Source organism: Choloepus didactylus, chromosome X, assembly GCF_015220235.1.
Source record: "Choloepus didactylus isolate mChoDid1 chromosome X, mChoDid1.pri, whole genome shotgun sequence".
Taxonomy (NCBI): Eukaryota; Metazoa; Chordata; class Mammalia; order Pilosa; family Megalonychidae; genus Choloepus; species Choloepus didactylus.
Genome location: NC_051334.1, coordinates 177,794,280 through 177,807,501, shown reverse-complemented (window position 1 = coordinate 177,807,501; position 13,222 = coordinate 177,794,280).

The window sequence follows — 13,222 nt, the reverse complement described above, 5'->3', positions numbered from 1 at the left end:
TGTAGCAAATCACCACACCCTTAGTAACTTAGAACAGCATTCAGTCTTTCACAGTTTCTATAGGTCAAAAGTCCAGGCATGGCATAGCTAGCTTCTCTGCTCATGGTCTTACCAGGCTGCAATTAAAGTATTGGCCGGAGGAGCTGTGATATCAAGTGGGGCTTGGGGTCCTCTTCCAAGCTCATGTGATTGTTGGCACAGCTCAGTTCCTTGTGGCTGTAGGACTGAAATCTCCATTTTCTTGCCAGCTGTCAGCAGGGCCTGCTCTCAGCTCCTGGGAATGGCATTCAAGTCCTTGCCATGTGGTCACCTCCATAGGCAGTTCACAACATGGTTGCTTGCTTCTCCAAGGACAGCAGGAGAGCATCTGCTACTGGTTTTTTTTAAATCTTTGCATGTTTGTCCTGATTATGTCAGGCCCACTGAGGAAAATCTCCCCTTTTAGTAACTCAAAGTCAGCTGATTATGTAACTTAATTACATCTGAAAAATCCCTTTTGCCATTATTACATACCATAATCACTGGAGTGATATCCTTTGATAGTCACAGGTCTCGAAAACACTCCAAGAGAGGAGTTTATACAGGGCATGAGCTAATAATGGTTGAAACTGGAGGCCATCTCAGAATTTGGTCTGCCCCACCCACCCAGATTATTTTGAAACAAATCCCTGACATAATATCATTTAATTAATAAATATTTCTGTATATATCTCTAAAATATCAAGATATATGTTAAGGTAAGGTAAGCATAACCACCATGCTATTATCGCATTTAGACTAACAGTAATTCATTAATATCAAATATACAGTCTGTGTTCAGTTTTTCCTATTGGCTTAGTATTTTTAAAATTTGTTTATTCATATCTGGATTCTAATCATCTTCAAATATGGCAGTTAGGTGATATGTTTCTTGTATCTCTTTAAATCTACAGGCTCTACTTTCATCTATTTTTACCTTACAATTTATTTGTTGAAGAAATAGGGTCATTTTTCATGTACAGTCCCCACACTGGATTTTTTTTTACTTTACTGCTAAAATTTTTATTTTGAGGTAATGGTAGATTCACTTGCAGTTATAAGAAATAATACAGAGAGATCCCCTATACCCTTTGCCCAGTTTCCCCAATAATAACACCTTGCAAACTTATGGTAAAATATAGTCAAAACACAGAACATTTTCATCACCACAAGGATCCCTCATGTTGCCCTTTGATAGCCACACCCACTTCCTTCCCTACCCTAACCCTCTTTAATTCCTGTCAACCATTAATATCTTCTTCACTCCTATAATTTTGTGATTTCAAGAATGATATATAAATGGAATCATACAGTGTGTAACCATTTGAAATTGGCTGTTTCACTGAGCAAAGTTCTCTGGAGATTCATCCAAGCTGCTGGGTATATCAACACTTCATTCCTTTTTATTGCTGAGTGGTGTTTTACCGTATGGATATACCACAGTTTATTTAACCATTCACCAACTGGAGAATAGACGGATTATTTAGTTTTTGGCAATTATGAATAAAACTGTTATAAACATTCGTGAACAGGTTTTGTGTGAACATAAGTTATCATTTCTCCAGGATAAATGCCCAGGAGTGTAAAGGCTGGGTCATGTGGTAAGTGTATATTTAGTTTTTTTAAGAAACTGCCAAAGTGTTTTCCAGAGCGGCTATACCATTTTAGGTTTCCATCAACAATGTATAAGCGATCCCGTTTCTTCAAATCCTTGCAAGCATCTGCTGTTGTCACTATATTTATTTTAGCCATTCTGATATGTGTGTAGTGATAGTTTATACTGTGGTTTTAATTTGAATTCCCCTAATGGTTAGCACACTTTTCATGTGTTTATGTTTCATCTATACACACTGGGTGAAATGTATCATCATGTATTTTGCCCTTTTCTAATTGGATACTTTTTTTGTGCTTTTGAATTTTCAGAGTTATTTATGTAATCTAGGTATGAGTTCTTTGTCAAATATATGATTTGCAAATATTTACTCCAAGTCTGTAGCTTGTCATTTTTTCCTCTTAACAGGGTCATTTGTAGGGAAAAAGTTTTCATTTTGATGAAATCCAAATTGTGAATTCTTCCTTTTTTGGATCAGGTTTTTGGTGTCAAGGCTAAGAACACTGAAAGAACAAAAAGGTGACATACAGATTTTTTCAGAAATACAAACCCTGAAAGAATTCATCACAAACAGATGTGCGCTACAAGAAATGTTAAAAGATGTCCTCCAAGTAGATGGAAAATGATACCAGATAGAAATTTGGATCTACACAAAGAGCACCAGGAAATGCAACTACATGGGTAAATATCAAAGGTGTTTTCTTATTATGTAAATATCCTTAAGAGATCATGGACTGTTTAAAGCAAAAATAATAACAATGTATGTAAGGGTTTCTAACATATGTAGAAGTAAAGTGAATGACAACAATAGATTAAAGGCTGAGAAAGTAGAAATGGAAGTATGCTGTTGGTGTTTGTGTGTCTGATTATCCTAAGCTCCAATGGGTAGAACCGGCTGTTTTCCTCTTTATATCCCAGGTCCTAGCACAGTGACCAGATGAACCCACCTATATAAGGAATTGTTTTTAATCTCCTTATACACAGGATGATTGGAGAGTTGCTATGAACACCAGACAAATTACTCTTCTCTCTTACACATAAGGAACTCTTATATGAATCACTTCACCTTCTGTTCTTCAAGGGAATTAAACTGCATATCTTTAATCGATTTGGTTGCGATTAGGCAATCTGAACATCAGTAAAGGGGATTGTGTGTCATGTTGAGGGAACAGAGGCAATAGGCAAAAGTAAACTGAGCCAAGCTCTCTACTCTTGTAGAGGAGGATTTGAACATGACCTGAAAATACTTTCAAAAGAAGGAAGCATTGGTGAAAAGTCAGATAAAGCCCTCTGTGTTCTTTGGTGCTGAGAGGCTACCAGGGAAAAGGAGTAGCAGGGGCCACTTTTGCAGAGAAGAGCTTGAAGTAGGGCTGGGAAGGAAGTAGAGACATGGAAGGAGGTCAGCAGAAGGGAAGCACCTGTGCAAAATCCTAACAAAATCCTAAGGGGGGTGGTGAGGTGGAGGGTTGGAGGGAAGGAAGCCAGTCCTATGTTAAGAATAGAAAAAAGGTGTCTAAGGAAAAACAGTGAGTACATATGCATGTCTAGTTCTAGGTCTGGGTGAGGTATGGGGAACAATGAGGAGCTGGAAAAACAAAAAATGGGATGGTGAGTGTTCTAGTTTGCTAATGCTGCCAGAATGCAAAACACCAGAGATGGATTGGCTTTTATAAAAGGGGGGTTATTTGATTACACAGTTACAGTCTTAAGGTCATAAAGTGTCCAAGGTAACACATCAGCAATCGGGTACCTTCACTGGAGGATGGCCAATGGCGTCCAGAAAACCTCTGTTAGCTGAGAAGGCACGTGGCTGGCGTCTGCTCCAAAGTTCTGGTTTCAAAATGGCTTTCTCCCAGGATGTTCCTCTCTAGGCTGCAGCTCCTCAAAAATGTCACTCTTAGTTCCTCTTGGGGCATTTGTCCTCTCTTAGCTTCTCTGGAGCAATAGTCCACTTTCAACAGCCATTTTCAAACTGTCTCTCATCTGCAGCTCCTGTGCTTTCTTCAAAGTGTCCCTCTTGGCTGTAGCTCCTCTTCAAAATATCACTCTCAGCTGCACTGAGTTCCCTCTGCCCGTCAGCTCATTTATATGGCTCCACTGATCAAGGCCCACCCTGAATGGTTGGGGCCATGCTGCCATGGAAATATCTCATCAGTTATCACCTACAGTTGGGTGGGGCGCATTTCCATGGAATCACTCAAAGAATTACAATCTAATCAACACTGATAGGTCTGCCCACACAAGATGACGTCAAAGATAATGGCATTTGGGGGGGACATAATACATTCAAACTGGCACAGTGAGGTATACTACAGATGCAGAGGTTGGTGTATCACAAGCTGGAAAGCCAGGCAGCATAATTGGGATTCAGTGCATTGGACAGATTGACATCAACAAAATAAATTCCTGAGCAGGAACATGATGAAGTCCATGTCTCAGGATGGGTCTTCTAACACAGAGCTTTCCCACATGCACTTAGAGGTAACCCTAGAGTTCTCTGGTTGGGTGTCAGGGCCAACTGCCCTGAAGGGGAAGAATGGGTGGTGAGGGGGCAGGACTCTGGGCTCAGAGTCTCACTTCAACCAGACTGCTCTGCCTTCCTGTGTTCATAGACTGGATTTCTGTGGAAGACAGAAGTTGGAATAAGAGGTTCCACGTCTAAAAATTTGTCCACTGGTTAGATATAGGATGCATGATAGAGTCCTGGCCTCCAGGTTCCTAGGCCCAAGATTGCTTCCAGTGCCTTGCTCTGACTGTCATGAGAAACTTGAGTTACTGCAGAGTTGCCAGCTGCCTAAACCAGACACTCTAGGTTAGGAGAGATAAGTGTCTAGGTATTGCGGGTGTAAATTCAGCCTTGCACAAAGGATGCCAAGAGTGGACTCTGAAAAGTGGCCTAAGATAGCACATTTGAGATTGAAAAACTCACAATATATAATTGTATATAATATGAGCCACAAATGTATAGATATATGTTTGGGTATGTTCGTGGGTTGTGTGTGTGTGTGTTTGTGTGTATGTGTGTGTGTGTGTGTGTGTGTGTAAGTTTAAGGAAACAGGACAACTGTCTCTGATTGGATTTCTGGGTATCTTCTGCCTTAAAGTCTTCTCTGAATTTATTAAGTTTTGGGTGGTTGCAGTCATGTTTGCAGGAGAGGATATGGCATCCTATAGCCTCTATCTGTGCAACACTGGATTATACCTAAACCTATGGCCTCAAATGACCTCTGCAGACACAGCCTAACCTAATCTTCATCCTATCCCTTCTCCTGGATAGTCAGATCCTCTGGACAGCTCCACCTAGATGACGAAAGAACCTTACCACCTATTATGGCCCAAAACTGACTCATCCTCTACACCCTTCCTCATCTCTACCTTTAACTCAAATCACCCTCAACTCTTTTTCCTTTATCCTCCATAACATCTTAGAGGGACAGCTTCTACCTAGTCAGAAGCCTTCAGAAATCACAATTATTAAAGAAACACCCATCATTTCACAATTTCTAACTTCCTAAACCACTCTCAAGTCTGTCTCCTCCTCACCTTCTCCCACCAATGGCCTGAATTAAGTGCCTTGTCATTTTCTTTGGTTTTAGTTACTTGGTGTTTTTACTCATCATATACTCAATAAATGTTTGCTGGAGGAAGGAGGGAAGGAAGGTCCATCCTCTCGTCCCTTCTCTGTCCTGTGCTGAACACTGAATGCAGAGCCCTGATTGCTAACCTGACTCGGGCTGCCTGGACTCTGTTTTGCATGTAGTTCCTTTCATGAGGTCTGTCAATTGCTCTCTCCTGGATCCTCCCAGTGCTGCAGGTGTCCTCTCTGACCCCATTTCCTTTTCTTGTCATTCTGACTGAAGCCTTGCTTGTTAAAGTATAGGGGAAATGTTGACAATTCAGGATTTTAAATCACCTCCAGAGGAATCCTGTAACTCTGAATATCATTCAATAAATCTGGCTTTATATAGGTGCAGGATTAAATTAATATTCTGCTTAATCCACTTAAAAAACAGGGAGGCATAAATTAAAATAACAGTGAAGCAATATTTTTTCCCCATAGTTTTGACTAAAATGTAAAAGATGGATAAAATAAAATGTTTTGAAAGTGTAAGATATTCATAGATATTATTTTGTGAGAAAATGAATGGAATAAAATTTGGGCAATATTTATACAAATTTAAAGTATTCACACCCTTTACATTTCAACCCAAATTTCCACGTTAATATGAATTTCTGGTAAGAAAACACACATTTGCTAAAAAGTTCACTTTCAAAGATGTTGATTTCAGTTCTGTTAATCAGAGCAACAAATGGGAAACAATTTATGTGTCCATCAGGAGAAAAATGGTTTAATTAGTGATGGCACATACTTACGTGAGAATTCTAGGGAGTAGTTACAAAAGTGAGGTAGATCTATAATGTGCTGTCGTGGAAAGATCCTGCGTCCATTTTATGAGTGGCAAAGGCAAATGGCAGATCAATATATGCATCACTACCATTACCCATCATGTATAAAAAATACGATATATTTGATAGTGCTTCTATCTATGAAAAAACCTAGAATAAGCTTTTAAATAATACATACAAGACAGTTATGCTTAACTTTGAGGACAGGGCTGAATTATGGAGGAACTTTGTAAAGAGAAGAATTATGATTTATCTGTATTTTTAAAATTTTTTGCAGCAAGAATATATCCTGTTTCAGTTTCCCAGGGCTGTTGTAACAATACACCACAACCCAGATGGCTTAAAGCAACAACAATTTATTGTCCACAGTTTAGGGGCTAGAAATCTGAAATCGGGGTATTGGCAGGGCCACACTTTCTCCGAAGTCTGTAGGGTTCTGGCAGTGGCTTGCTGGCCATCCGTGACATAACTCAGTCTTTGCCTCTGTCACTTGGCCATATTCTCTCTCTGTGTGTGGATCCAATTCTCTTCTTCTAAGAATGTCATTCATATTTGAGTAGGGCCCACTCTAATCCAGTTTGGCCTCATTTTAACTGATAGCATCTTCAAAGATCCTATTTCCAAATAGGATCAAGTCAATGGGGTTAGGACTTAAACCTACCTTTTGGGAGGATGCATTTCAACCCGTAACATATGCACCTTTGTAAGTAAAATATTTAAATATGCATAACAGCAGAAAAAGTCACTATCAGTCAGTTTAAGTGATTGCTAGCTGATGTTAAAAACAAAACCTGAAATTTGGCTTAACACAACAAAAGTTTATTTTCTGTGTACGTGAATTCTGGTGTGGATTGATTGGTAGGAGCTCTCTGCTATCAGGTAATCCAGGCATCCAGGCTGCTTCCATCTTGTAGTTCCACCATCTCAACATGGGGTCACCATGTTTGCTGCCAATGAAAGAGAAAGCACAGGAATGGCATTCTAGCTCCTTCCTAACTACAAGTGGGCTGGATGTTCTCAGGAAGGAGAGTGCTCCAGTTTGCTAATGCTGCCATTTTGCAAAACACCAGAAATGGATTGGCTTTTATAAAAGGGGTTTATTTGGTTCCAAAGTTACAGTCTTAGGCCGTAAAGTGTCCAAGGTAAGGCATCAACAATAGGGGACCTTCACTGGAGAAAGGCATTGGCATCCAGAAAACCTCTGTTAGCTGGGAAGGCAAGTGGCTGGTGTCTGCTTGCTCGCAGGTTGTGTTTCAAAATGGTGTTCTCCAAAATATCAGCTTTCAACAGCCATCTTCAAAATGTCTCTCAGCTGCAGCAAGTGGTGAGCTCCTTCTGTCTGAGCTTTTATTGGGCTCTGGTAAACTAATCAAGACCTACACTGAATGGGCAAGGCTGCACCTCCATGGAAACAATCCAATCAGAGTCATCACCCAAAGTTTGGGTGGGTCATATCTCCATGGAAACATCCAATCAAAAGGTCACACCCTAAAAAAGATTAATCAATCTGCCCCCACAAGATTGCATTAAAGAACATGGCTTTTTCTAGGGAGCATAATATATCCAAACTGGCACAGAGAGGAAGACAAGATGTGGGTAAGAATGTATAGTCTCTCTCATACACTATTACATGGTAGGTGCTCAATAAAAGGTAACTATTATAATGTGTTATAACAACAGCCCTCTTTGTTTCCTGGAATAGTTTCTAAGAGAGCCAAATTTGCCTTGAAAGTCTCCAACGTTTTCCATGGCTTCTATGTGGCAGGTGCTTTCAAATACAGGATTACATCTAATGTTCAAAGAATCCTTTAAATCTTAGCAGGGGGTTTTATCTTTCTTCACTCAATAGCACTTTTATGCCCTGTCCTTTTAAAAACCTATATAATCTCTTTAGGTTAAGAATTTTCTCCTTCCTATTGATACTTGGTCTAATTGGCTTGTGTGTTTCCCCTAACTTCCACATGACTAAATATGACTGAACTACTTTATAGGTGCCACTTGGTGCACTGAAAACCAAGATTTTCCTGTGGGGCAGGTTTACAGACAAGAGACAGTGGGAAGATGATTAATCTTCCCACCACCACCCCCCTTTTTTAATCAGAGCTAACATGTCCACCAAGGAACTAGTGTTCACCTCCTCGGAGGACTCTAGGGCTTTTAGGGATTTAGCTTCTTGGGATGTTTCTTACCCAGTGATTTCTATGGTCTTTCCATATCCACCACTTACAAAGATAGCTTTGCTTTTTGACCACCTAGGCAAACTCATTCATCTGGGTGTGCGTTCAGTGGCCAGTTTCAAAGAAGTCATCCCTTTAAAATCCAGCTACAAGTATCAGGGTGGTTTCAAAAACCCTTTATCTAACATCAGGATTACCTACCAAGAACCATTAGACTTTGTGCAGAATCAGACTCTACTCATCAGCCCATTTAGAAACTGTTTTGAGAATGTGTTAAAGATGCTTGGGGGTGGGGGGTGGGATGATGAAGTATTAATTTCCTAGGGCTTCCATAACAAATTACCACAAACTAGGTGGCTCAAAGTAATAGAAATTTATTCTCTCATGTTTCTGGAGGTTTTAGTAGAGTTAGTTCCTTCTGGAGGCTTTCAAAGGAGGTCTGTTTCATGACGGTCTCCTAAATTCTCGCTGTGGCCAGCAATTCTTGGCATTCCTTGTCTTGTAGGCATGTCACTCAAATCTCTTCATACTGCCTTCTTCTCTGTGTCTTTGTATATGTCATATCTCTTTCTCCTTTCCCTTATAAGTACAGCAATCATTGGTTTTTCTAACTCAATTTTATTGAGATTATTTGCATACCATACAATCATCCAAAGTGTACAATTGTTCACAGTACTGTTATATAGCTGTGCATTCATCACCACAATTAATTTTTTTTCAATTTTATAATATTTTCATTACTCCAGGAAAGAAATAAAAATTTTAAAAAAACTCAAATCCTCCCATACCTCTAACCCTCCACCCTCCATTATTGACTCATAGTATTAGTATAGTACATTTGTTTGCTACTGTTGATGAAAGATATTAAAATAGTACTAAGTGTAGTACACAGTTTGCAATAGGTACATTTCTTCCCCATATACCCCTCTATTATTAAATTTTGGTAATAGTGTCATACATTTGTTCTAGATCATGAAAGAAATTTCTAATATTTGTACAGTTAATCATGGACATTTTCCACCACAAGATTCACTCTACTTTACATTCCCATGTTTTAACCTCCAACTTTCCTTCTGGTGACATACATGACTCTAAACTTTCCCTTTCCACCACATTCACACATCATTCAGCACTGTTAGGTATTCTCACAACAACATGCTACCATCACCTCTGCTTATTTCCAAACACTTAAGTTCAAACTAGTTAAACATTCTGCACATATTAAGCAACCTCTCCCCATTCTTTAGCCTCATTCTATATCCTGGTAACCTATATTTCAGGTCTATGAGTTTACATATTATAATTAGTTCATGTCGGTGAAGTCATACAATATTTGTCCTTTTGTGTCTGACTTAATTCACTCAACATAATGTCCTCAAGGTTAATCCATCAATCCATTTCTTTGAAGATGCTTTTATTCATGCCCCATATATTCCATCCTAAGTAAACAATCAATGGTTACCTGTATAGTCACATACTTATGCATTCACCACCACCACTATCTATATAAGGACATTTCCATTTCTTCCACAAAGAGGGTGAGTCAAAAAAAAGTAGAAAGACAAAAGAAGAAGACAAAGAAAGAAAAAAAATTGACAGCTGGAAAGCAACAAAAGAAAAATTAAAATAAAGTACAATAAAAATGTCAGACAACATCACCAATGCCAAGAATCCCATACTCCTCCCTTATATCCCCCTCTTATATTCATTTAGCTTTGGTATATTGCCTTTGTTACATTAAAGGGAGCATAATACAACATTTCTTTTAACTATAGACTCTAGTTTGCATTGATTGTATTTTTCCCCAATACCACCCCATTTTAAACACCTTGCATGGTTGACATTCATTTGTTCTCCCTCATGTAAAAACATATTTATACATTTTATCGCAGTTGTTGAACCCTCCAGGTTTCACTGAGTTATACAGTCCCAGTCTTTATCTTGCCTCTTTCCTTCTGGTGTCCCACATGCTCCTACCCTTCCTCTTTCAACCATATTCATGGTTATCTTTGTTCAGTGTACTTACATTGCTGTGCTATCATCACCCAAAATTGTGTTCCAAACCTCTCACTCCTGTCTTTTCCTATCTGTCTGTAGTGCCCCATTTAGTATTTCCTGTAGAGCAGGTATCTTGTAAACAAACTCTGTAATTGTATGTTTGTCAGAGAATATTTTGAACTCTCCCTATTTGAAGGACAGTTCTGCCAGATATAGGATTCTTGTCTGGTGGTTTTTCTCCTTCAGTATCTTAAATATATCACATCACTGCCTTCTTGCCTCCATGGTTTCTATTGCGAAATCTGCACATAGACTTATTAAGTTTCCTTTGTATGTGATGGATCACTTTTCTCCTGTGCTTTCAGGATTCTGTCTTTGGCTTTGACATTTGATAATCTGATTATTAAGTGTCTTGGTGTAGGTCTATTTAGATCTATTCTGTTTGGGGTACGCTGCACTTCTTGGATCTGTAATTTTATGTCTTTCATAAGAGATAGGAAATTTTCAGTGATTATTTTCTCCATTATTGCTTCTGCCCCTTTTCCCTTCTCTTCTCCTTCTGGGACACCCATGACACATACCTTCATGCCCTTCATGTTGTCATTCAATTCCCTGAGACATTGCTCATATTTTTCCATTCTTTTCCCTATCTGTTCTTTTGTGTGTAGGATTTCATGTGTCCTGTTTTCCAGTTCATGAATGTTTTCTTCTGCCTCTTGAATTCTGTTGTTGTATGTCTCCATTGTGTTTTTCATCTCTTGTGTTGTGCCTTTTATTTTCATAGGTTCTGACAATTGCTTTTTCAAACTTTTGAGTTCTTCCTTATGTTTGCCCAATGTTTCCTTTATATCCTTCATCTCTTTTGCCATATCTTCCCTCCACTTGTTGAATTGGTTTTTGAATTGATTTAGCATATTTATTTGAAGATCTTTAATTAGTTGTTTCAATTCCTGTATCTCAGTTGAAGTGTGAGTTTGTTCCTTTGACTGGGCCATATCTTTGTTTTTCCTAGTGTGATTTGTAGTTTTCTGTTGTCTAGGCATCTGGTTTCCTTGATTGCCCCAATCAGATTTTCCCAGACCAGAGGGGCTCAGGTCTCAGGAGAAGGCTATAGTCAGTATCAGGTTTCCCTAAGGGTGTGTCCTAGAAGATTGACAGACTTTCCCATGAGGCCTCTAGACACTGTGCTTTTTCTAACCTGCCAAGCAGGTGGTGCCTGTCAGCCCTAACTCACCACTGGTTTATAGAGGTGTGGTCCCTTTAAATTCTCAGTGGACACTGTCCTGAACAGAGACCCAGGGTGTCAGGAGCCAAGCTTAAGTTGTTTCTGGTTTGACTGTTTGTTTTCCACCAGGCCCTGGGGTCTGAGTTCTGAAGGGACGGCAGCCACTTGAGCTGGGCCTCACACCCTCCTCTTAGGGAAGATAGACCCCCTAGGGAGTTATCTTCTACACTTGAATTACTCCTTTGTCTCTGTGTCTCTGTCAACTCCACCCCTACCTGAGTCAACACAGCTGAGAACTGAAAATGCCTGAGGCTTTCTCCACTGAGCCACTCAGACTAAGAGAGATACAAAAGAGAAAGAGAGAAAGCCCCCTTTCAGAGCCAGTCCCCAGCCCCCCAGTTTCACCTGTTGGCCAGAAATAGTACCCAGTCCCCCATACTCCTTTTCTTGGGACACAGCCATCTTCTAGTACTCTAAGCTCAGCCATCTCCAAAAGCCTCTGTATTTTTTCCATCAGCCCCACCTCCTCTCCACTGGGAGCGACCTCAGGGTACTTTGCTGCTTATTAGGGGTTTATCCTTGCTTATAGCTTGTATTCAGCAGTCCACATTTGTTAATTAATACCACGATTGGAGTTTGGCTGGGCTACACTCCCTCTCTCCTGTCAGGGACTGCTTCTTTCTCCCACAGTGAAGTTTTGCAACTCAGCCTGCCATGCCAGGGGGAGGGGTGCCACTCCACAGTTTGTACTTACAGTTTTTACGCTGCAGTCTCAGCCATTCCACCCATTGCAGGCTGGTGTATGATATGTGAACAGTCATGGTTATCCCCCAACAGTTGTTCCAGACTATTTACTAGTCATTCCTGGCTAATTACTAGTTGCTCTAGAGGACTAACTAAATTCCACACCTCTCTATGCCACTATCTTCAATCATTGGTTTTAAGTCCTACCTTTAATCCAGGACAATATCATCTCAGGGTCTTTAACTTAATTATATTTGCAAAGACCTGATTCCGAGTAAGGTCATATTCACAAGTACCAGAGATTAGGACTTTGAATATATCTTTTGGGGGGTCACCATGAAACCCACTACAGACCAGGGATTTAAACATCACTGTCAAAAGTTCACTTTTAAAACAAAAAATTGGTTGCTGTCAGGATTCTGGGGTGAGAGATGGAAGAGCCAGAGGCCTTCTGCAGGGAGTGGGAATGCTTTATGCCAGGGGAAGCACAGGTGATTCTGGGTTGTTCCACTGGGAGCAGGATGCAGCCTTCAGAGGAGATGGCAACAATAAAGGGCTGGTCTGCAAGTCAGGTTCCAGAGCTGGACAGGAGGGCACACTGGAAAAGACCAGGGGAAGGCACTGTGATGTGAGTACATGCTGGGGACTGGACAAAGATGCTGACACGTGGGCTGTTAGCTCTCAAGGAACCTCAGGGCTCAGGAAAGGAGGACCCTAGGCAAATAAAGTCCACAGACAACCTAGAAGTTGTGTTTTATTCTCATTGTCACCATACTCCTCTAGGCCTGTTTTTAGTATTCTGGACACAGGATGTTTCTTTGTCATATGAGAGACATTACAGAATAGTGAGAAGAGATGTGAACTAAAAGACAGAACATCTGCCTTAGGTTTGGGAACAGCACATGCTTTAGATGAACTCAGACCAGGGTCTGCTCCCAGACCTGTCACTTACAAGCCATACAATCTTGGGCAAATTACCAAGTAGTATGAGCCTTATGTTCTTCATCTGCAAAACGTGATTGATAATTCCTGCCTTGTAGG